The 22,639-nt window shown below is 38.6% G+C and overlaps 1 protein-coding gene across 7 annotated transcripts in view; it reads left to right on the top strand.

The window, feature by feature from the left end:
• The window catches only part of FBXO34 (F-box protein 34), a 97,315-nt gene that overhangs the window by 42,508 nt on the left and 32,168 nt on the right, over positions 1-22,639 (top strand). Inside the window, exon 1 of one of the 7 annotated variants that reach the window (XM_028110475.2) lies at positions 20,391-20,505. The exons of the other annotated variants lie outside the window; for them this stretch is intronic. The gene's annotated coding sequence lies outside the window, so the exon portion shown is untranslated. Of the gene's footprint in view, positions 1-20,390; positions 20,506-22,639 lie in introns of those variants that run through there. 7 annotated transcript variants of the gene reach the window in all.

The raw sequence follows: 22,639 nt of genomic DNA, 5'->3' as shown, positions 1-22,639 counted from the left end.
GAAACAAAGGCAAAAGAAAAATTAAATTTCCGTACTACTTACAGCCCATTGACGAATTCTTGAAACAGGCAGAGTGACATTCCTCTAGGAACTCAACTGCCTTGATGTTAATACTTTGCTAAGGGCAAAAGAGAATCTTAATCTTACCCTGAGCCCCCAGGATCCTTGTAAGTCTACTTTAACATATAAAAATTCCTCTGGAAACTTTCTTTATCTCTCCCGCCCAAGATATATGTTGGCAGTCATCCCCCAAGCATATGACCCACTGATATACATCTGAAGGGTCTTATGACTAAGGTTTTATTAGACAGCAATAAATGACCTTTTCCTAACAACAGCTAGCCCCCTCAAGGTCCTAGAAACCTTGCTTCTAGAATTCCTTAGAGACTTAAGCTATCCCTGACCCCCTCCCAACTTGAAAGTATATAATCAGCCTCTCCTCATGACCTCAGTGCAGCTCTTCCTGCCCACAGGTCCTGTCGCCATGCTTTAATAAAACCACCTTTTTGCATCAAAGACATCTCGAGAATTCTTTCTTGGCCATTGGTTCCAAACCCTAACATCTTTCTTACATCATTAGACAGTAGTAGTAAGATGCTTAACTTTTTATTATACAAGTAATAAATTTTTGTAGAAAATTTGGAAAAACTTGAACAAATGGAAGGAGAAAAATTTCTTGTTGAGAAAACTTGTAATCTGGAAGAAGAATCATGAACTAAAACATTCTGAAGATTTTCTGCTAGTTTTTCTCATGTTTTTATTTTGTATCTTTTTACCAAAGTTTTAAATGTGCATAAAGATTAAATAGCTCTATAAGAAGTGTTTTGAAAAGCAGCAGTTCTCCTCCACTTCATCTCCCACTTCTCCCTCTCTGGAGGCAAACATTTTAATTTCTTAGAGCTGATTCTTTTTGCATTTATCTCTGTGTTCTTGTGGGGGAGGAAAAATTTTTTTCCTACTACCCTTCTAAGTTCTCCAGCTGGGGCCCTGTAAACTGAACTGACAAAAGACAAAAAACAAACATTGAACTGACCCTGTAAATTGAACTGACAAAAAAAACAAGAGAAAAGCATACAAATTTATTTAATAAAAGGTTTATGTGACATGGGAGGCCTCATAAGGAAATGAAGACCTAAAGAAATGGTTAAGCCTGAGTATTTTTATACTAGATTTGATGGAAGAATGAAACATCATATAAAGATTATAAACTGAGGGTATTAAACTGTAGGAAACTTAGCAAAGCCATTTCCTTTCGATTTCTCTCTGTATCCCTCCCATCTTCACAGAAAAGGATGTTCCTTTCCTCCGGGTATAGGAAGGACATCTCTTTACATGAAGATCTTAGGACCTGCTTCAGGAGAGAAGGGAAGATCAGAAAGTCCTTCCTGCACCTGCTGTTTCTCAAATTTCTTCAGTTTAACATAGTCAGTATGCCAAGGCACCATATTTTGAGGTAGCAAGTTCTGAACACTGTCATTATTAACAGCATGTTTGTATTCTGATTTCTTGATTGGTCAGCTTTAGTCAGTATTTCTTGATTTCCCATTATGGCAGGGTTTAGTTCTTTCTTGACTTCCCCAGGTACCCTTTTTACTTTTTCTTCTCCAATCCTAGTGTAGTTGTTCATAGCTTTGCTTAAATTGATATTCAGTGTTTACACAGTTAAGACTGAACATGCAGTGCGCCTGGGTGGCTCAGTTTGTTAAGTGTCTGCCTTTGGCTCGGGTCATGATCTTAGGGTCCTGGGATCGAGTCCCTCATTGGGCTCCCTGCTCAGCAGGGAGTCTGCTTCTCCCTCTCCCTCTGCCCTGTCCCCCTCCCCCAAACCCCTGGCTCATGCACACATGCACATGCACTCTCTCAAATAAATAAAATCTAAAAAAAAAAAAGACTGAACATGCTATTTACAGTTAAGCCATGGAGTAATCGCTGAACACTTGTACTTTTCTATACAACCTTGGGTTTCCCTGAAATTTTTATTTTTCTTTGTTATTATTTACTTTCAACTTGAAACTACTCACTAATGTAGGTCAGATTGTATCTTACCCATATTTTTTTCAGGAAGTTCTGACAGTTCAGGTATTTTCTTAGTTTCCCATATTCTTAAAGATGTGCTTCCGTCTGGACTGGTTACCACTATTTTTATGCACTGCTCTTATCCTGGAACTTCCCTTCACCAGCCTCTTGGGGTTACTTCTTGCCTCTTTGTATTGGATTTCTTATTTTCTAGGTCTCCTGTTTTCCTGTTTATTGGTTTATGCTTTTATTTTGGCAGAATATATTCTGATACATGAGGTTCCTGATAATTTATGTGATTGGTTCTTTTCTTTGTTTCTCAGTGTTGGAAATTGCACAATAAGGTACCTTAGTGTGAGTTTGGTTCCATCCATTGTACTGAGTACTTGATGAACCCTTTCAATCTGGGAACTATTTTGTTGATGATTCCCTCCCCCCCTTTTTTTAGTTCGTTTAATTAATCTCTACACACAGTGTAGGGCCCAAATTTATCACCCTGAGATCAAGAATCGCATGCTCTTCCAGCTGAGCCAGCCAGGCACCCCAACTTTCTCCCCTCCTTTTTCCTTTTTTTCCTCTTTTAGTTTTCTCTTGAACTCTTGTTACTCAGATATTGGACTTCCTGGATTGATCTTCCAATCTTCTTATGCTATTCTAATGAGTTTTTCATTTTGGCTATCGCATTTTTTAATTACCAAGAAGGCATGCTTTTGCTCACTTTCACTTAGTTTTTTTTTTTTTTTTTAAGCTTACTGTTCTTCATGTTTGCGATGATTTCTTTTATGTTTCTGAAAATATTCATGGTCTCTTTCTCCCCAGAGTTTTCTTCTGTCTGCATAATTTCTGTAAGGACTAGCTCCGTAATTTGCAGGGCCAAGTACAGAGTGGCAGTGGGTCATTTATTGAAGAATTTCAAGACAACAGCAGCAGAGCATTAAACCTAACACAGAGCTCTTCTAAGTGCCAGGCACTGTGTGACTGCCTTGGTCACATGCCTGTGAAGCTGATCCTGCTCTCCCTTCCAACTTGCTTTTTCGGTTTCATCTTTTTTATGCTAAGAGGATCTGGCTGAATGAATTTTTTTTTAAGTTTTTGGGTTTTTTTTTTAGATTTTATTTATTTGTCAGAGAGAGAGAGAGAGCATGCAGGCAGGGGGAGTGACAGGCAGAGGGAGAAGCAGGCTCCCTGCTGAGCAGGGAGCCCAATGTGGGACTCAGTCCCAGGACCCAAGGATCATGACGCTTAACTGACTGAGCTACCCAGGCATCCCCTGAACGAATTTTGTTTGAGAATTTTTCATTATCTTTATATTTTTCCTAGACTAATTGGTAATATTCTCCTGAGAAGTCTCTTCTAATCTCCCCTGCCTGAAAGTGAAGGCCCGACTATCAACCTTTTGGGAAAGGGTATTGATAGAGGGGGCTGGGGTTGGTGACTGGTACTGGCACATAGAGACAATTCTTAAACTTTTAAGAACTTTGTGAGCCATTTGCTAAATATAACAACTACTAAAGATTAAACTTATGAAATATTACATTAAAAATCAAATCAATACTAAAAATTTACCACCCCCTAATTATTTTATTACATTTTGTTATTAAGGAAGCTCTTGATGTTATTTACATCTAATTTATATGGTGGAAATGCTATTTAATAATGGGTTACCATGCATGTCTTCTGAACTCTGCGGACAGCGATATCATTTTTTAGCTTGAAGCAGCCATGGTAAGAGTATTAATACCATAAAAATTTAGAAAATATTACAAATAGGGGTGCCTGGGTGGCTCAGTCGTTAAGCGTCTGCCTTCGGCTCAGGTCATGATCCCAGGGTCCTGGGATCGAGCCCCGCATCGGGCTCCCTGCTCCGCGGGAAGCCTGCTTCTCCCTCTCCCACTCCCCTTGCTTGTGTTCCCCCTCTCGCTGTGTCTCTCTCTGTCAAATAAATAAATAAAATCTTTAAAAAAAAAAAAAAAAGAAAATATTACAAATAACTACCCTTGTTCCTCCCCTCCCACCCACCCCCACTTCCCCGAGGTAGTTGTTAAACATTTATATTTACCAACACACCATGGATGGGGATCTAGTACATATGTTAACTTAAACTGCTTTCATCTTATCTGGTGATTCCTTAGTCCATATAACCCTTTGTTTTAACCCTCTCTGGATTATCTTCAGCCTTTTGTAAGAGTGAGGGAAGGGCATTTGTTTGCCTGTCTAAAAGACTGGATCTGGGAATTTCATTTCAGAAAGATTTTCTGTTAACCCTTCCCATTTTATCTATGCTTATCCTTTTGGGGAAGTGTTTCCTGATGCTTACCTTAGGATTCAGTTTTCTTGGGTCTTTGAGTCCTTTACCTTTTAGCCATTTATATTTCAGCTTTTCAAAATTTGTGGCTGTAATCTCTAGTTCTCATTGTCCCTTTGGGTTTGTCTTAAAAAAAAAAAAACAAAAAAACCTTGGTGTTTGGGGAAGGATCAACAAATAGCTGTGTGTTTAGTCTACCATCTGGTATTACCCAGAAGTCTGGGATATAATTCTTGACATAAATAGGTAAATAACCTTAGCAATTTAAGGGGGTCCTGAATAGGCTTAGCCAACCTGCCCTTGCTGGTTTGGAAGTCCTATAAATGTAGTCAGGAAATAATTCTACTGATTTTAGAATATTTTTCCTTTTCATAAAGAGAAGTAACTATAAGTAGGTATTTAATCAGATGACCTGCTGTTAGGTTTTTATATGGATGTGCGGGGACGTAAGGAGACACATAATGCAATTTCAGGTCACATAGTTTGGTTTGAGAATTGGGATAATAGTAGTTAATTGTCTTAGGTCTAGGCAATTCCAGTTGTCCTTCAATGGCTGGATCTGGTGACCTGGTCACCTCATCCACTCTGAAGCAGGCATTGATTGCTGCATCATCTAGTGAGTCTTCTAATCTTAAGGCTTTGCCTTTACTTATAACCTCTTCTGCTCAAATTCAGTGCCCTTTCCCCTCATTAGATTTGATGTGATTGGGTTGGTTGGACACTCCTTTCCTTTAATTTCATACCAGGCCACTTCATAGTCCATTAAGATCCTCCCTTGTCTGTTGATGGTTACCTCTGGAGAAGGTCAGAGTAGGAAGGTCATAGGATACCAGGGTAGCAGCTCAAATAAAAACAATTGCCTGTGATCTCTCAGAAAGAGGATGTGGGCCACTCCCACTCTGGCATTTAAGATACCCAAAAGGTTTTAGCTATGGCTAAAAAGAATAAATATCTAACAGGATACAAGTGTACAGCAATATCTAGTTGCTAAATTAAATTTAATATTTCTGGGGCACCTGGGTGGCTTAGTCGGTTAAGCGTCTGCCTTTGGCTCAAGTCATGATTCCAGGGTCCTGGGATCCAGTCCTGCGTTGGGCTCCCTGCTTCTCTCTCTCCCTGCCCCTCCACCCCGCTTGTGCTCGCTTGCTCTCTCTCTTGCTCACTCTCTCAAATAAATAAAATCTTAAAAAAAAAAAATAAACATTTCTGCAAAAAGGGCTTCTAGCAACCACTGTTTATTCCTTTTTCTAGTCTCTCCTTTCCTCACCATCTTTTGTGTTTTAATTAGAAGGTTTTTGTTTTTGGTTTATACATCCAGGTCAGACTCTTTGTATGTGCTATAACGACTTTTTCTTTTTGTTTGGTTGGATTTTTAAAAATTATTTGTAATTTCTGGTGATGTCCTGCCTGGGAAGAAATGCTTCCCTTTCTCAGGATTGGTTGGGAGGATTCGGCTAGGTTTTTTTCCATAATGATATATGCTCAGGACCAAAATTCTATGGAGAGCCTGAAAAGGTTTTTTTCTGTGTTTTGGACTTTATTCACTTAAAAAAACTTTGACGAGTCTCATTATTAAATCATCTCGAATCACATATTTAACAAAATCATCTCAAGTGAAAACAATAGAATACTGTGAAATTGGGACTGTCTTGAGATATCTAGGTCCTATGACTATCATGCTTACTGTACTCTTTTCCTCAGAAACAAGACTTGCATTTGCCTTGGTGTTGCCCACATCATGCATGTGAAATAGGAAATCTATAAATGAGGGACCTTGTCTTCCTGGTTTGGGGAGAATTATGGTAGCACTGTGGTAAGTTTAAGAAAAGCTCACTCAGGCAGTTGGCTTTGTCAAGGTGACTGTGATTGCCTGCTGACCAGCAGCCTCCGAAGAGCTCCTTTGCTCTGCCCTAGATGGTAAAGCAGAGAGCTGTAGGGTGCTGGTATAACCAGGCACTGCTGCCACACCCCTCAGATTTTGAAATGTCCTAAGCCAAATGGTAGGGTGAACTGTTCACCAAATTTATCAGCAGTTTCTTTTTTCTGCCTCCTTTCGCTTAGGGGACATTTAAGTAAGTTTTAAGGTGAGAAAGTTTAAAAATTTTTTATATACTGTCATGGTCTTTATTAAAACTTGTTAAAACTGGCTTGCTGTTGAAATAGCAGATGGCTGTGATAAAATGGGAACATGTCTAAAAAGAAACCAATGCAGATTAAATCATAATTAAAAATATCTTTAATGATTCACTAAAATGTTTTTCTTTTGGGCTGTTAATATTGTGTCCTCTTTTTATTCATCTTTTGACAAAACCAAAGAATTTTTAAAAGGACAGAAAATGACTAACGATGGCTTTGAAATTTCTTCTTCTAGAGATTTTTAGGACTTGGACTTTCCAAAGTCAAAGAATCTTGAAAATAAGACAGTTTTACTTGTAAGAGCAAGGCTGATACTGGGTTTTTGCTTTTTTTCTTCAGTGAGTTGTCAAAATAGGGGTTATACTTACCAGGAATACCTGGTCCTCTTGTAATGCAAGGAATATCAGAAGGATATGATCCACAGATGTCTTAAAATGGCAAAGGTTTTACATACATCCCTCTTTTCTCCCCCTACTAGAACAAAAGAATAGGTGTTTTCCTTTTTTTCCTTTGCACCATTGCCCAAAGTGGGTATATATGACCTTTTGGAGAGACAACTTGTGACACTTCTTTTTTTTTTTAAGATTTTATTTATTTATTTGACAGAGACACAGCGAAAGAGGGAACACAAGCACGGGGAGCGGGAGAGGGAGAAGCAGGCTTCCCGCTGAGCAGGGAGCCCAATGCAGGGCTCTATCCCAGAACCCTGGGATCGTGACCTGAGCCGAAGGCACATGCTTAACGACTGAGCCACCCAGGCACCCCAACTTGTGACATTTCTAACTGGTCCCAATGCTTAGCTCCATTGTTGAATGAAATGAATCAAATCTGATTCTAAACTGGTGCCTCTTCTATCCATTCTCTATAAAGCTACTTCAGGTATCTGTCAAAAATACTGAACCAACCATGCTACTTCCCCTTAAAAATCCTTTAGTGTGCCTCAGCTACTTAAAGTTTGCCTCTCAGACTTTTTTCCTTCTTAAATTGTTTTTGGTATTTTAAAATTAATATATATACTGTGGTCAGAAATCCAAACATTGAAAATACATTTAAAAAAAATGTCCCTAACTCTCTTCCCAACTGACCAGTTTGCTTGATATTAATGTATTTTTCTGTATATTTGCAAACTACACATAGTCTTTTCAGTTTTTGTTTTACATCAGTAGTATTATACTAAAATACTGTCCCCTTTCTCCTGCTCCCTTTCCATTGGATTGGGTGAAGTTTTTAATATCATGGAAATTAATCCTTTGTATATATTGCAAATACTGTTTTCCCAGTCTTTTGCTTATCTTTTAACTTTATGGTGTCTTTTCCCCAAATAGATATTTAGAATTTGTATCTAGTCAGATATGTCAGTATTTTGTATATTTTGTTTAAGGAAGGAGGAGTTATGTCCCACTAAGATTTTAAAATCATTCATATTTGACAGAATTGGATTTTACTTTATTTATTTATTTTTTAAAGTAGGCTCCACACCGGGCTTGAACTCACAACCCTGAGATGGAGACCTGAGCTGAGATCAAGAGTTGGACACTTAACTGACTGAACCACCCAGGCGCCCTTGGATTTTACATTTTACTCAGTCTGGCACTTTTAAGTTTTTATGATGAAGTAGGCATCTACCTTTCACTCAAATATCCAGTTTTCTCAGTTTATTCGGACATCCTGCTTTAATCATTTAGGATGTTGTTTTCTTGAACTATTTATCTATTTCTGCTCTCTTGCCATACTGTTTTGATTACTCTGGTTTTTATGTATGTTTTGGAAGTTTTATTTTTCCCACTACAAATCTTATTGACTGTTCTCTTTTTAAATTTAGATATAAATTACATGCCATAAGATTCACCTTTTAAGAGTATACAGTTCACTGGTGTTTAGTATAGTGACGAAGTTGTGCAACCATCACCTCATTTTCATCACCTGCCAGAAGAAACTTCATACCCGTCACTCTCCACCCCGCCTCACACACTCCCACTCTCCAACAGGCCCTAGGCAACCATTAATCCACTTTCTGTCTCTATAGGTTTGCCTATTCTGGACATTTCCTACAGATGGATCATAAAATACGGGACCTTTTGTGTCTGGCTTGTTTCACTTGATATAATGTTTTCAAAGTTCATCCATGTTGTAGTACTGTCATGAACATGCTATGAAGGCACACTCAGAAGTTGTGTCTTTCCACAATGTCAGCTTTATTCATTCATAAAGCAAGGTTAATGTAATAATAAAGCAGGTTCAGGATTCCAAACTCAATGACATTTCATCACATGATTAACTTGGCTTCTCACAGGGCACACAAAGCAGAACACGAGTCACACAACAAACAAGATAACACAGGGCTAGGAAGTTCACGATCCAAATGAGAAGTCAGTCTGAGCAGTCAGTCTGTGAGTATGCAGTTGAGATAAGGCCTCTGTCCCGTCTGGGTCAGCTCTGCGCACTTACTGCTTACTATGTTCAAGGAGTGAATGATCTCAGTTCTGTTTGGAGATCAGTCAGGCAGAGCCTTTGGTGGCAACTGCCTTTTTTAAATGATCAGATGTAGAAGGGTCAATGCCTGAAGAGTCTGACAGTTTGCTGCAAAAATTCTCTTTTTAAAGGGCTTTAATCAGTCTTGGGCCCTGTCCATCTCCTCTGCTTCTGCTCGTTATCAGTTCTAGGGTGTTGTTAATTGGTACTGGTTTTGGTGATAACTCATAGCTTCAATACCCTTAACTGCTTGTGTCGTTGCTTGACAGAAGTGACTCCATCTTGCTTTCTCTTGGGGGGAGAGGCAGAGGGAGAGAGAGAATCTCAAGCAGACTCGCCGCTGAATGCAGAGCCCAGCATGGGGCTTGATCTCACGACCCTGAAATCATGACCTGAGCCAAAATCAAGAATTGGACGCTTAACTGACTGAGCCACCCAGGTGTCCCCATCTCGCTCTCCACAAGTACTTGTATCATTACTTCATTAATCCATTGTATGTATATACCACAGTTTGTTTATCCATTCATCCACTGATGGACATCTGGTTTGTTTTCACCTTTCACTTTTTCACCTATTTTAAATAGTGCTGCTATAAAATTTTGTGTACAACTCTTTGAGTATCTTGTTTTCAGTTCTTTGGAGATATATCACTAGGAATAGAGTTGCTGGGTCATGTGATAATTCTTTGTTTAGTGTTTTTTTGTTTGATTTTATATTTTGATCTTTTATCTGGTAAGTTTTTGAACTGTTAGACCGGTAATTTTTAATTTTATTTTTAACAGGAAAGCCCCATAACCTGTAGTTTGCAAATAATAAGAGATTTTTATCTCTTCCCTTTGAATATTTTAGTGCTTGTTTTTTGGTAATGTGATGGCTGGCATCTTTGTTTTATTCCTGGCTATGGGATGGGAATGTTTTTAATATTTTGCTCTTGGGCATGCTATTCTATAAATTTGTTAGTTTCCTTTTTTTTTTTTTAAGATTTTGTTTATTTGTCAGAGGGAGAGCAGGGGGAGCGTGAGGCAGAGGGAGAAGCAGGTGTCCCTGTTAGTTTCCTTTTATTAAGGTCAAGTTTTCCTGTATCCCTAGTTTGGTAAGAATTTTTTTGAAAATCAGGAATAGGTGCTGAACATTATTTCCTTGTAAGAATTTATTGCGATATGGTATCTTTCCTTCAAACTGTTAATGTTTGAGGAGCCTTGGGCTTGCACTACTTGGTTGATACCTGGTTACTTGAGTGGATTTTTCTTCCCTCCCAGGCTGATGGTTGGTCACACATAAACAAAACACATTGGCAGAAGGCTAGTAGGAGATTAATGCAGGTGAGAAAATAATGTGTTTTGTGTATGTGTGACCAATCTGAAAAACCAATCTAAGAACCTTCGTTCTGGAAAATCTGTAGCGACAAGTTCAGCAATGGTGTAGAGCTGTACATGTTAGAATATAGTCCAACATGTTTATTTTCTTTAGTCCTCTTAGTCATTTTTTCTTGCAAACTATCTATTTATTTATTTTAAAGATTTTATTTGAGAGAGAGAGAAGGAGAGACAGAGTAGAGTACATGCGGGGAGGAGAGGGAGAAGTGGGCTACATGAAGAGCTAGGAGCTGGATGCGGGGCTCGATCCCAGGACCTTGGGATCATGACCTGAGCCGAAGGCAGATGCTTAACCAACTGAGCCACCCAGGCGCCCCTAAACTAAACAATTTAAAATCTTGTTATTCAGAATCAAGAAACACACTCCTTTAAGTGTTTATAAATATACTCCATAATTGGTTCTGCTGCTCCTCCCACCTTGTTCCTGATAAAAAACAAAGCTACAAAATGCTTTGAATTTTAAGCAAGTGGCAAATTATCTCTGTTCACAGGGTGCTCATCACCATAGTAACAAGGAGCCAACTCATTTTTGAAGTGGGGCAGGATGCTGGTCCATTGCTTTTCAGAAGGACGGAAGACAATCCAAATATCTTTTTGTAGATTAGACAACAGGCCTGCTCAAGGTGTGTCTAAACATCTTCAGCATACACAAGTCACAGATGAAATAGTTTGTAGAGGAGGTAAAATCCCCATTTGAGGTTCTGTCACATTATAAAGACTCCAAAACAAATCTAGATGGGCTTTACTTTCTGCCTGAGAATAATCAAGTAGTTTCCTATTAAGGCTCATTAATTCATCCCTCACCCCCACGCCATACGTGTTGAAGACAACTGGTGGAGAAGGTCAGGGGGACTAGGGAATTAAATGAGGCAAAGGTGAAAAGTGAATTTTAGATTTGGCCCAATTGTGTGGGCAAGGGTCACACGTAATCTTTGGTTTAAGTATGTGGTTAGATTTTGAATTGCCTTGTGTTAGATCTTGCTATGGAACAAGGTTGTTTGGGACCTAAATCTCAGAGATTTTCCTTAAATGTGTTTAAATCTGTATTTAAAGCTAAGTTCTGGGGAGAGGGTTGGTGGAGAGTGAAAAAGAATTGATCTCAAATCAAATTCAGGATTTGAGATTTGTCACCTGAAACATCTACCATGATTTTTGGAGGATGTCAAAAAATAAAACCAAATTTTCAGGTAGCTAATAAAATATAGAGGGCTATCTAATCTTTTAGTTTGTGAATAGAATTAAAGAGTTAGGAAAATCAAAATATGATCTATTTAAGGGAGCCTGACTGGTTCAGTTGGTATAGCATGCGACTCTTGATCTTGGGGTTGTGAGTTTGAGCTCCACATGGGGTGTAAAGATTCCTTAGGAATAAAATCTTTTAAAAAATCCATTTTGGACTAGCCAAATAATATGGATAATAATGACAAAAAGGGCATTTTTAAAAAAGTAACCTCTACGACCATCATGGGGCTCGACCTCGTGACCCTGAGATCGAGTCACATGCTCTACTGACTGAGCCAGTCAGGTGCCCCTAAAAAAGCGTAAGTTTAATTATTATCAGGAAAACAGGAGAATTTGAGATTCAGGATAGAAAAACTCCCAATAATACAAACTCAGGGGCATTTTGACGTTTAGAACAGCGAAGGCCTCCTGAAACAGTTGGTATAATTTTTATTCAACAAATATTGTCTACAATATTCTGCGCCTCAAAGAGCAGTGAACAAAAGTCTTCTCCTTGAACTGATGCTCAATCAGAGGAAGATGCGCCAACATGGATACATGTCAGGAGGGAGGGAGCAATTGTTGTAGAGAATGTAAAGAAAGGATAAAGGGAGTAGGGAATGTGGGAACTAGTACTCCTTTATGTGGATAGTCAAGGGGTGCCTCTCTGAGAAGATGAGATTTGAACAGAGAGATGGCAACAGCCAGTGATCCAGTAAATATCTGGGTGTTAAAAAACAAAATTCATCCAAATAAATTTGAAGATCTGATTGGCTTTCTTAAGTGATTCATGAATCTGCAGCATCCCACCTAGCAAGTAAAGGAGAGCTTCAAGGATGTGTACAAAATGGAAGGTCTTATAGGAAGAAGGGTGGGGCAGGAAGGTTATGGGCTAGAATCCCCTTCCCTTAAAGGGAAGGGCAGGAGGTCTGATTATGCTGATTACTCCATCTTCCTTTGGGGGATGGAGTGGGCCCTTGTGACAGATTACCTCATTCCTGCTGATCAGAAAATTCCTGACTCACCTGGTTAAGACTGCATTTCTGGGGGAGGTTGATACTGCAGTTAGCTTAGGTATTAAGTCCTCATTTGGTGACTTCGCCTGGCCCAAGTGATGCCATTTTGGGCCTGTGGTTTTCTTTTTAACAAGGGTGTGGTATACAGAAGAAAAGGATGGAATTTTCCTTTTTCCTTATGGGATTACACTGGCTGCTGAGTTTGAGAGTAGACCGTATGGAAAGCAAGAGTAGAATTGAGAGAACTAATGCAGGTGAGAAACCATGGTGGCTTAGAACAGAGTGGTAGCGGAAATGGTGGATGGTACAAGTTGACCCTTGAGAAACAGGGGTTTGAACTGCATGGGTCTACTTATATGCGCATTTTTTATAGTACAGTACTGTATTTTCCTTACGATTTTCTTTTCTCTAGCTTTATTGTAAAAATACAGTATGTAATACATACACAAAATATTTGTTAAACAGCTGTTTATGTTATTGATAAGGCTTCTGGTCAACAGTAGGCTGTTAAGTTTTGGGGGAATCAGAAGTCATACTTGGATTTTTTTACTGCATAGGGATAGGGGGGTGTCTGTGCCCCCCCAGTCCCCCTCATTGTTCAAGGGTCAGCTGTAGTTGGAGTCTGAGTATATTTTGAACGTAGAGCCAATGAGAATTCCTGATGTGGTTTGGGAGAGAAAAATGCGGTCAAGGCTGACTCAAGTATTTTGGCTTTGGAAGTTGGAAAAGTAGGGTTGCTGTTTACTAAAAAACGGGAAGATTGTGGGAGGGTGGTGGTGGAACGTGCATAGGGAATCAGGGTTTTGATTTTGGACATGTTGAGTTTGAGATGCTTATTAGACATCCAGGTGGAGATTTGGAATAGTTAGTATACAGACCTGGAGTCCTAGACAGAGGTTTGGGCTGGCCACTTTAGGGCAGCATGTAGGTTGTATTTAGAGCCATTAGACTTGGATGGAGCACTTAGCCAGTTTCCAGTCTGTCTGAGGAGCCCTGGGACATCCCAGTGAACTCATGTGTTGCTGCAAAGTATTTTAAAATTTCCAGAAAAACAGTATGGGTGGTGTGTAGGCTTGACATGTATTAAAAAAAAATTTTTTTTTAAAAGATGTTTGAGATTTGTGCTTGTGTTTTTTATATTTCTGTATAAGCTGAGTGCAGTTTTTCTTTAAGATTTTATTTACTTATTTGAGAGAAAGACCAAGCACGAGTGAGGGGAGGGGCAGAGGGAGAGGGAGAAGCAGACTCTCCAATGAGCAGGGAGCCCAGTGTGGGACTTGATCCCAGGACCTCAGATCATGACCTGTGCTGAAGTCAGATGCCTAACTGAGCCACCCAGGTGCCTGCTGAGTGCAGTTTTGAATGTACAGTGTTTCTAACAAAAGCAAACACAAAATTCACATTTTATTAAAATTGTTCCCCAGTATATCAGTCAGTCCCATATAGTGGAACTGATTGTACTTAATTAGAAGTTTCTGGAGGGGTGGGGAAGAGAATTTGCCCTGAAAACTATAGAGAATCATTGCCTGGAGGCCCAGGAAAGGGCTGATGGAGATTTGTGCAAAATGTCTTTAAACACTTTATTTCTAAAATTGATGCCTCTTTTGAATTTTTCTCTAATATTCTCTTCCCATTCTTAACCTTAGAAATGTTTAAAATTAATTTCATGGAGTAACATTTGCTGCAGGAATGAATGCTTCAGTATGTTCTTCACTTTAAAGTGAGTATACTGTTCAGCTTTGAGATGTGAAGACTCAAAATTTGGGAGAGCTGGATGTAGTCAGGCATCTTTAGAAGGAACGTGATCTAGGGGTGCCTGGATGGCTCAGTTGGTTAAGTGTCCGACTCTTGGTTTTGGCTCAGGTCATGATGTCAGCCCCGTTGGGCTCTGCTCAGGGGGAGTCTGCTTGAGATTCTCTTTCTCCCTCTCCGCTGCCTCTCCTGCCCCCTCTCTTGCCCCCCCCCAATAAATAAATAAATAAATCTTAAAAAAAATTGAAGGAACATGGTCTAGTTAAGTGAGCAGCTGGAGAGATTTAGAACAATTAAGGGAATTAGCTCAAGCTCAGAAGAGTGTGTGAGTACCTAGGAAGTTCAAATCCATTTGGCTATATCACTGAAGAAAGTATATAATAAACCGAAGTTGATTAAGCTTTAAGGAGGAGCTTAAAAAAATTTTAAGCTATGCTTGTTCTGCCTTTAGGAAGGGGTGGAGATGCTGAATTTTCTTGTATTGAGCAAGTCCTTTGGTTCTTTTTTTTTTTTTTTTACCACTGTATTTATTTGTCAGAGGGAGACTGCCTAACAGAGCACAAGCAGGGGGTGCGGCAGGCAGAGGGAGAAGCAGACTCCCTGCCGAGCAGGGAGCCCGATGCAGGACTCCATCCCAGGACCCTGGGATCATGACCTGAGCTGAAGGCAGACGCCTAACTGAGCCACCCAGGCGTCCCAAGTTCTTTGGTTCTTAACGGGGTATAATCAGTTGTGGGTCAAAAACTGTACATCAGGATTCATCATAGCTTGGTTGAATTATTCCTTAGGTTTTTTCTTTCTTTGCTTTTTTCACGTGTAACCCAAATCTTCTGGTTTAATAATATTGGTACCAGAAGAGGAGACAAATATGAATGGAGGACTCAGGTACTCCAGTTTCTGAAATTGGAATTTTGATCCCCATTATGACTTAATAAATCGACACTAATGTTAGTATAAGCCAGCCTTTGGAACCTTGTCAGCTCAAGAGTTGAGTGATAAAAGTAGGTGTTCTGGTCCTGACATTGGCTAGGTGGTCATCTCATGGTTCTTTGATTTATAATTCCCACAGTAAGGAGGGTTCTGTTCAGGAAACCAAATAAACATTACACTTTCTTTATTTTTGTTTTGAGCATGAAATAACAAGATGGGATGATTTTAAAACCAAGTTTTATATTTCTTGATGCCTTTCAATCACTCCCTTTCTAAAATTTTAACTAGAATTCTATTCAATATTATTTTGGAGAGTCACTGAATTTTCTGTTACTGGATTTGTGGGATGTGGGTAGAAATGGAATAGTGGGATAGAATTAAAATATTTGTGCAACTTTGTTTTAGAAAAGGCATTTTGGGTTTTACATCTTTGTTTAAGACCAAAAAGAAAATTTCACAATAATTTAATTTTTCTGATAAAATTTGCCTCTTTGAGCCTTTCCTATTTCCTTTTTTCCTGGGGCTATGCTAGGAAAAAATGTTAATTTTAGTACTGCTTTTTCTTTACCTTGTGGCTAGCCTTTATTTTCATGTTAAGTTCAAAGATAATGCTTTTCCTGTTTGATTTGCCTGTTTTTTGTTCCTCTACTCATGTTTCTCCTTGCCATCTTCCCACATGAGAACCTGTAGAAGGCATTTATCTGTAGTTTTGATTTGTGTGTTTCCTGTAATCATGCAAGAAATTTAGAGCTGAGTTGCATCAGATAGCTATGAAATCAGTCTTCTCTTTCCATCAAATTTAGTTTTAGTGTTTAAAACTTAGGAAATACTGTACTTTTATGCTAACAGTGAGTGACCTAAAGAATAATCTCTTGATTTTTAATGTGATTCCCAGGTGTTGATCCTTTCCCTTATATTGTCTCAAAATCTCTTTGAAGTTGTTTTGTGCGTGTGTCTCTCCATAAATCTTCTAAAATTTGTTTCAGATCTAGACTATTTCAGGAATGGTTTGAGCACACACCAGGATCAGATTCAGTTCCAAAAAAGACCTTGCTTAATGTGCCATTTTGTTTCTGTCTATTATCCTGATGATCTTATCCTATTTCTAGATTTGTCATGTAAATGGGCACTCATATTCTTTCTAATGAGTTCTACTGATTAAGAATTTTTTTTCATTTCATGATATGGTTGACTGTAAAATAGCTTTCTGAAATCTTATGCATTAAATATATTATTTATATATGATACATACGCTCAGTACTTCCTTTTCTTTCCATAAAGACCTTTTATGTACATATGTTTTATTAGTCTATCTTCCAGCTAGAATGTTTATTTAATGAGGATGAGTATTTTTATATTTTGTTCACTACTGTATCCCCGGTCTTTGGACGAGTGCCTGGTACATAGTAGATGCTCAGTAAATAATAAGTGAGTGAATGAAAGATCTAGTTAGTATCTTAGCTCCCAAACTGAGATTTGAATAGAAGGAGAAATGATTGCTTGAATGTTCAAATTAGAGACTGGAAATTATTTTATACTTGTGAAATGGAAGAAAATTCAACTAAGGATTGGTGAAAATTCTCAGGGATAAGAAAGGCCTGATCCCTTTAGACCCCACAAGATAGTTGCAATTTCTTTTCTTTTTTTTTTTTAATTAAGTATGTGTGACTTGAACTCATGACCCTGAGATCAAGAATTGCATGCTCGGGTTGCCTAGGTGGCTCAGTCTGTTACCAGGGTCCTGGGATGGAGTCCCGCATCTGGCTCCTTGCTCAATGGGGAGTCTGCTTCTCCCTCTGCCTGATGCTTCCCCTGCTTGTGTGCTCGCTCTCTGGCAAATAAATAAAATCTTAAAAAAAAAAAAAAAGAATTGTATGCTCTACTGACTGAGCCAGCCAGGTGCCCCAGTAGTTGCAATTTGAGTGCAGTGTTGGTGTTGCAGATTTGAATGAGGGTGGGTTTAGAGATCTTTACCTTCTGTGTAGTTTTAATCAACTTTTTGTGGTATACACTCATAAATATATTAATAGTTTTTCCTGTGCTACTCTTATTCTCTTTTGCACTGAATAATTTCTGGTCTGGAACAGTATTTTGAAAATTTGAATAATATTGTGAATCCCATCCAAAGGAAGAAATTTATTGAAGCCTTTTAATATAATAGATAAAATTAAAAAATTTTTACATTGCATTGTTATGTAGTTACTAGTAAACCCTGTATGCTTCTAGGTCTTATGCAACTATAAAGAGAAAATAAATACATAACATAAATAATATTTTAATATTATTTTGACACTATTTTGAATAAAGTTTGAAAAACTAAATTGATTACAGTATAAATGCTGACATTCTACAAATTCTTTTGTGTTTGTCATATTTTAAAGATACTGTGGTAACTCATCTTCTCTACTTCTCTCCTTTGGGCTGCTGTTGAAACCTTTGTTCACACACTGGCTTTCATTAAAACAGGGTTTCAAGCACATTGGAGCATATCTGTAGGTGTTAAATAATTATTTTCCAATTGAATTCAGAAACTGAAGAACATCCTATTTGATTATCCTTGGGTATTTAATATTTTTCTCAGCTGTACATTTCACTCAGAAATAAGAATTATAGTTAATGTTATTCTCCTGGAGGGCATTGTTATAGGAAACACTGAATGAACTGATTTAAAGGGTCTGTTTATGCATGAACTTGGGTTTAGCACTGTCACCTCTCCATTAGATTCCAGTTAATACAGGTTAGCTTCTGGTTTGCCTCTGGAAAATGTTTAGTTGTCTGCTAATGACTGTAGAAGGCTTTTTGGATACAAAGTTCTTTCTCAGATTGTCTTTTACTTTGCTTTCTAAAAGTTGGAGGGAAGTGTTCAAAATTAGATGGGACTGAGTGTCAGTTCCTGAAATAAGACATATTACAGAGTGGTTTCATAGGGAAAACTTGGTGTACCTCTTTATTTGAATCTTTTATAACTTAAAATGTAGTGTTTTGGGTTTGTAACGTATCAGAAAATGTTGACCTTTGAAGTTATGGCTACATCACTACTTGATTTTGAGCAAGTTTCAGTTTCTTTCTTTCTTTTTTTTTTTTTTTTTAACAGTCTTGAGGTCTTTTATTTTCTTTACATTTATCATGCCATGAATTCATAGGGAATGGGTTCCAGCAGTTCGGGCTCCTTTCCATTGGTCCTCACAAAGTGTGCTTCTCTGGGTGGGGCAGGCTGGCACTTCAGTTGAACCCAAGTACCTTTCTCTTTGGCTTCCTTCTTTTTCTGATATTTTCCTTCACATGCTTCAGGAAGCAATCTCGGCCCTTTGAGTGTTTAATATGCTCAATGTGTACATTAATTCTCTTGGCAAGAATCTTGCCCTTAACTTGTTTGTTTACAACAATGCCAACAGCATGCTGAGTAACATTGTAGACTCTTCCAGTTTTGCCATGGTAACATTTGTGGGGCATTCCTTTTTGAACAGTGCCCATTCCCTGATGTCCACAATATCACCTTTCTTACAGATTCACATGTATGTGGCCAAAGGAACAACTCCATGTTTTCTAAAAGGCCTAGAGAACATATAGTGGGTACCTCTCCTCTTTCCCTTTGTGTTGGTCATTTTGGTGAATTACTGGAAGATGGTGGTTCCAGCCAAAAGGAAGCGCAAGTTTCAGTTTCTGAGCTTTTATCTTCTTTTCCACACAGTGGTTACAGACTGCAATACAAAAACACTGAAGGTTATAGGTTTGTTGGTGGTATGAGGACCATAGTGGGATAGGCATACAGAGATCGGGGAGAAAGGAAAGAAGGAGCAGCTGGTACAAAGGACCCAAGATGCAAATGATCTGAGGAACAGATACAAAGCATTCCTGCTAGCTCAGGTGCTGGTATGTTTAGGGAAGATACTTGTTTTCTTTTTCCAGTGGGCTACTGTTTGTTAGCTTATAAGACCATCTTGCCTAGGGAATAGAATTCTGCTTTGAGGCTGACAAGGAAGAGTTGGACCCTTGAGTCACAGATTCCAAGTTTGTGAATTACGATTAGTTATTTGTACTAATAGTCTGTTTCTATAAGATTGGCAGTAGGAAAGAGAGGAATGGGCTTATTACTAGAAATTTGGGGGGAAAGTTTTGTATCATTTCTAATTCTTACTATATTTGTCTTTGCTGTTTGGTATGTATAGTTTTGCCACCTATTAACCCAGCAATGAAATCTGATCTTAGGTTCTTCTTTGTGGTTTGGTTTGTTAATAATTGAAGTGCCTAAAGGTTCTGGGTGTGAATTCTGCATACTTTATAATTAATTTAGAACCAGGGAAGTTAGGATTTTTCTGTTGAAGTAATTAATGACACATTGTGGCTTTAAAATTAATGTATGTATAGCGGTTACACCAAAATAACCAAAACATGATAATAGGACATAGTTTATGTTTTTAGTGCCCTTAAAGATGAAAGTTTTTTTAAACTTCTTGGTGTTCTTTTCTTTCTAGTTTGGGTGTATAAGAGTCTGTTTATCAGAAATATTTTAGCACTGATGTTGGTTTGATATTTTTTTAAAAATCTATGTAAACATGACCCCAGACAGCTGTGTTTAATATAGTAAAGAATCATGGGGAGACTTTACAGTGTTTCTTGTTGGGACTTAGTGTATGTGTATTTTAGTATTTAAAGGATGGGGTTTGGGGCTTTGAAAATGAGAGGGAGGTTGCCTAACTCATAGCTGAATGCCTGCATATCTAGATTGTTCTGTCCTAGAGGTTATGAGCAACATGAAAGTTGTTTTTACTCTAGTGAAACTGACAGTATTGTTAGAAACCTTTTGTGGAAGTTATTTGCACATCTGGTGAGTAAGATTTTCTTTAAAATCTGACATTGCATATGAATGTTTTAGGTAACTAGGGTGCTGGAAAAAAGCTGCTACTCAAGCCAAACTACTTTTTGCTTTGCAGAAAAGTGACCATGACCTGGAGAGTATCCTCTGTGTCTCCACCTCATCCACCTTCCATCTCTGAGCTCGCAGTGCACTAGGTCAGGAAATGGTGGGTGGAGTTGCTTAACTGCATCAACTTCCTGGGCTGCCCAAGTATTGATTATTCATATGTTCCATTTAAAAGATTGTTGCTGATTGGCTGGTTTCTTTTAAATCCTTAGGTTTAACATTGGTTCACTCTAGTGAATGCTTGCCAAGTACAAGGCACTGTGCTGCATGCTCTGTGAGAACTACAGAAAGGAGTATGATTACTCATACCTTTCAGTTTACAGTATAGTAGGGGAGAGGAAGGCAAGATAGACAACGGTAAGTGTCCCAGGGGAGGCATATGGTAGCCATTCCGTAACATTGATGGGTGAGGGTGGGGCAGTGGATGAGACCTGGGCAGGGAGGGGCCCAGCGGGGTGAGCAGTTTCAGTAGTTCTAGTGGGTAAAGAATGAAAAAGATGGTGGAAAAAAGGACAAATGGCCACTGTGAAGGTGAAGGAAAAATACAAGGAAGAACTAAGGCAGGAGCTGTTAATTAGAAGCCATGAGATTTTCCAAAATTCTGTGCAGAATTGTTTGTGTGCTCTGGCCTTTTTTCTTGGGCAGAGAACTTTGACTTTTTCTGAGATTCTGAAGTGTCCAGAATCAAAAAAGATGGAGAACCACTGCTAACTTATCAGCCTTTGATAACAGAAGGTATTGAGGCTTTGTAGAGAAATTAAGTCATGGGGTAGTACAGTATTTTCTTGGGGGAAATAGGATTTGGAGGACCGAGTTTATGAAATTGTCTCTGGAGCAGGGCAGGGATTGCCTTGTCAAACTGGGTGTCCCACCCAGCAAATTTGGTGGATCCATTGGTAGATTGCATGACAGTGAAGGGTAGGTGTTTTGAGTCAAAGGAGTTTCCTAAGCATTATTTCCCCCGTTATTTGGAGGCCAGATTGATGGAGATGTGGGCTACCCGGATGCTGTTGTAGAACAGTTCCCACTGCTTACTTTTCATGGAGCTCCTCTTATGTGTAAATTGTTCTGTACTTGATCCCATGGGGGGAATGTATAAAATACCACACAGGGACCCTGCCCTAAAGGAGTTGATGGTATGCAATGCTTTCCTTTTGGCTTTTTGTTCAGCTTGGATCTGTGTATGTTCAGTTAATCTTTGAGTCTTTGATCATTTCCTGGGCAAAAGAAACATTTCTATTAAAATGAACTCAAAATGACTTTGGTCTGTGACTTAATTTTCCTTTTAAAGAATGGAGAACCACTGGGATTTGAGGATTTAGGAAATACCATCATAAATATACTATACTCATAATTAGGAAGCTCTGTACAGCTGATTTGGTGACTTTGGGCAAATCATTTGACTCTTCTTACTGTTAATTTTTATATCACACAGCTTTAAAATGTTATAAGGCACATTTTATTTTTTAAAGATTTTATTCATTTGAGAGAGAACACAAACAGGGGGAGAGGGAGAAGCAGACCCCTGGATGAGCTGGGGGCCTAACATAGGGCTTGATCCTAGGACCTGGAGATCATGACCTGAGCGGAAGGCAGACACTTAACCATCTGAGCCACCCAGGCGCCCCTATAAAGCACATTTCAAAAAATGATTCATCCCCTAATACTCTAAGATGAATTGCTTGTATAACTGATTATTTAAAATATTCATTATACTTTAATTGATCAGTGTCCACATTTGGAAATGGGAGTAGATAATAATAATAATCATAATGTATGTATCTCATAGAGTTGTCCTGAAGATGAAATTAATGCACATACATGCTTAGTAAATATCAGTGGCTACATTATTAATAATATTTTAATACTATCATTTTCCCCTTCCCCATGGGTGAATGTAATGGGGTGTATTGTTATAAAAGAATTTATAATGAGATATCTGTAAATAACAAAATTTCCTATGCATTTATCAAAATGTTTAAATTATCTTTAAAGTTATGGAAGCTAAGTGCATTTCTACATAAGGCTGATTTGGGTATTAGACTGCTCATTTAGGTTACAGAATGAGAATGAGGGAATTGAAAGCTGTGTCTGTTTAAATAAGAAATGGATGGGGCGCCTGGGTGGCTCAGTCGTTAAGCGTCTGTCTGCCTTCGGCTCAGGTCATGATCCCAGGGTCCTGGGATCGAGCCCTACATCGGGCTCCCTGCTCAGCGGGAAGCCTGCTTCTCCCTCTCCCACTCCCCCTGCTTGTGTTCCCTCTCTCGCTGTGTGTCTCTCTGTCAAATAAATAAATAAAATCTTTAAAAAAAAAGAAGTGGATTGATTGGTCTTTTTTAGGGGGGATTGATTGGTCTTGATCATTGTTGTCTTTCCGTTCTTTTTTATTTGACTGTGTCTGCTTTTCCTTTTATCTTTTTTGTTGTTTTCTGATTTATTTCCTGTTCAGTTTTCAGTAACTGGTGTGGAGTAGAATTTATATTGGCCCGTG

Source organism: Eumetopias jubatus, unplaced genomic scaffold, assembly GCF_037043125.1.
Source record: "Eumetopias jubatus isolate StellerSeaLion01/CBP00866 unplaced genomic scaffold, mEumJub1_p1.0 scaffold_7, whole genome shotgun sequence".
Lineage (NCBI taxonomy): Eukaryota > Metazoa > Chordata > Mammalia > Carnivora > Otariidae > Eumetopias > Eumetopias jubatus.
Note: the sequence above shows the minus strand (reverse complement) of the source record. Positions and strands in the feature narration are given on the sequence as shown.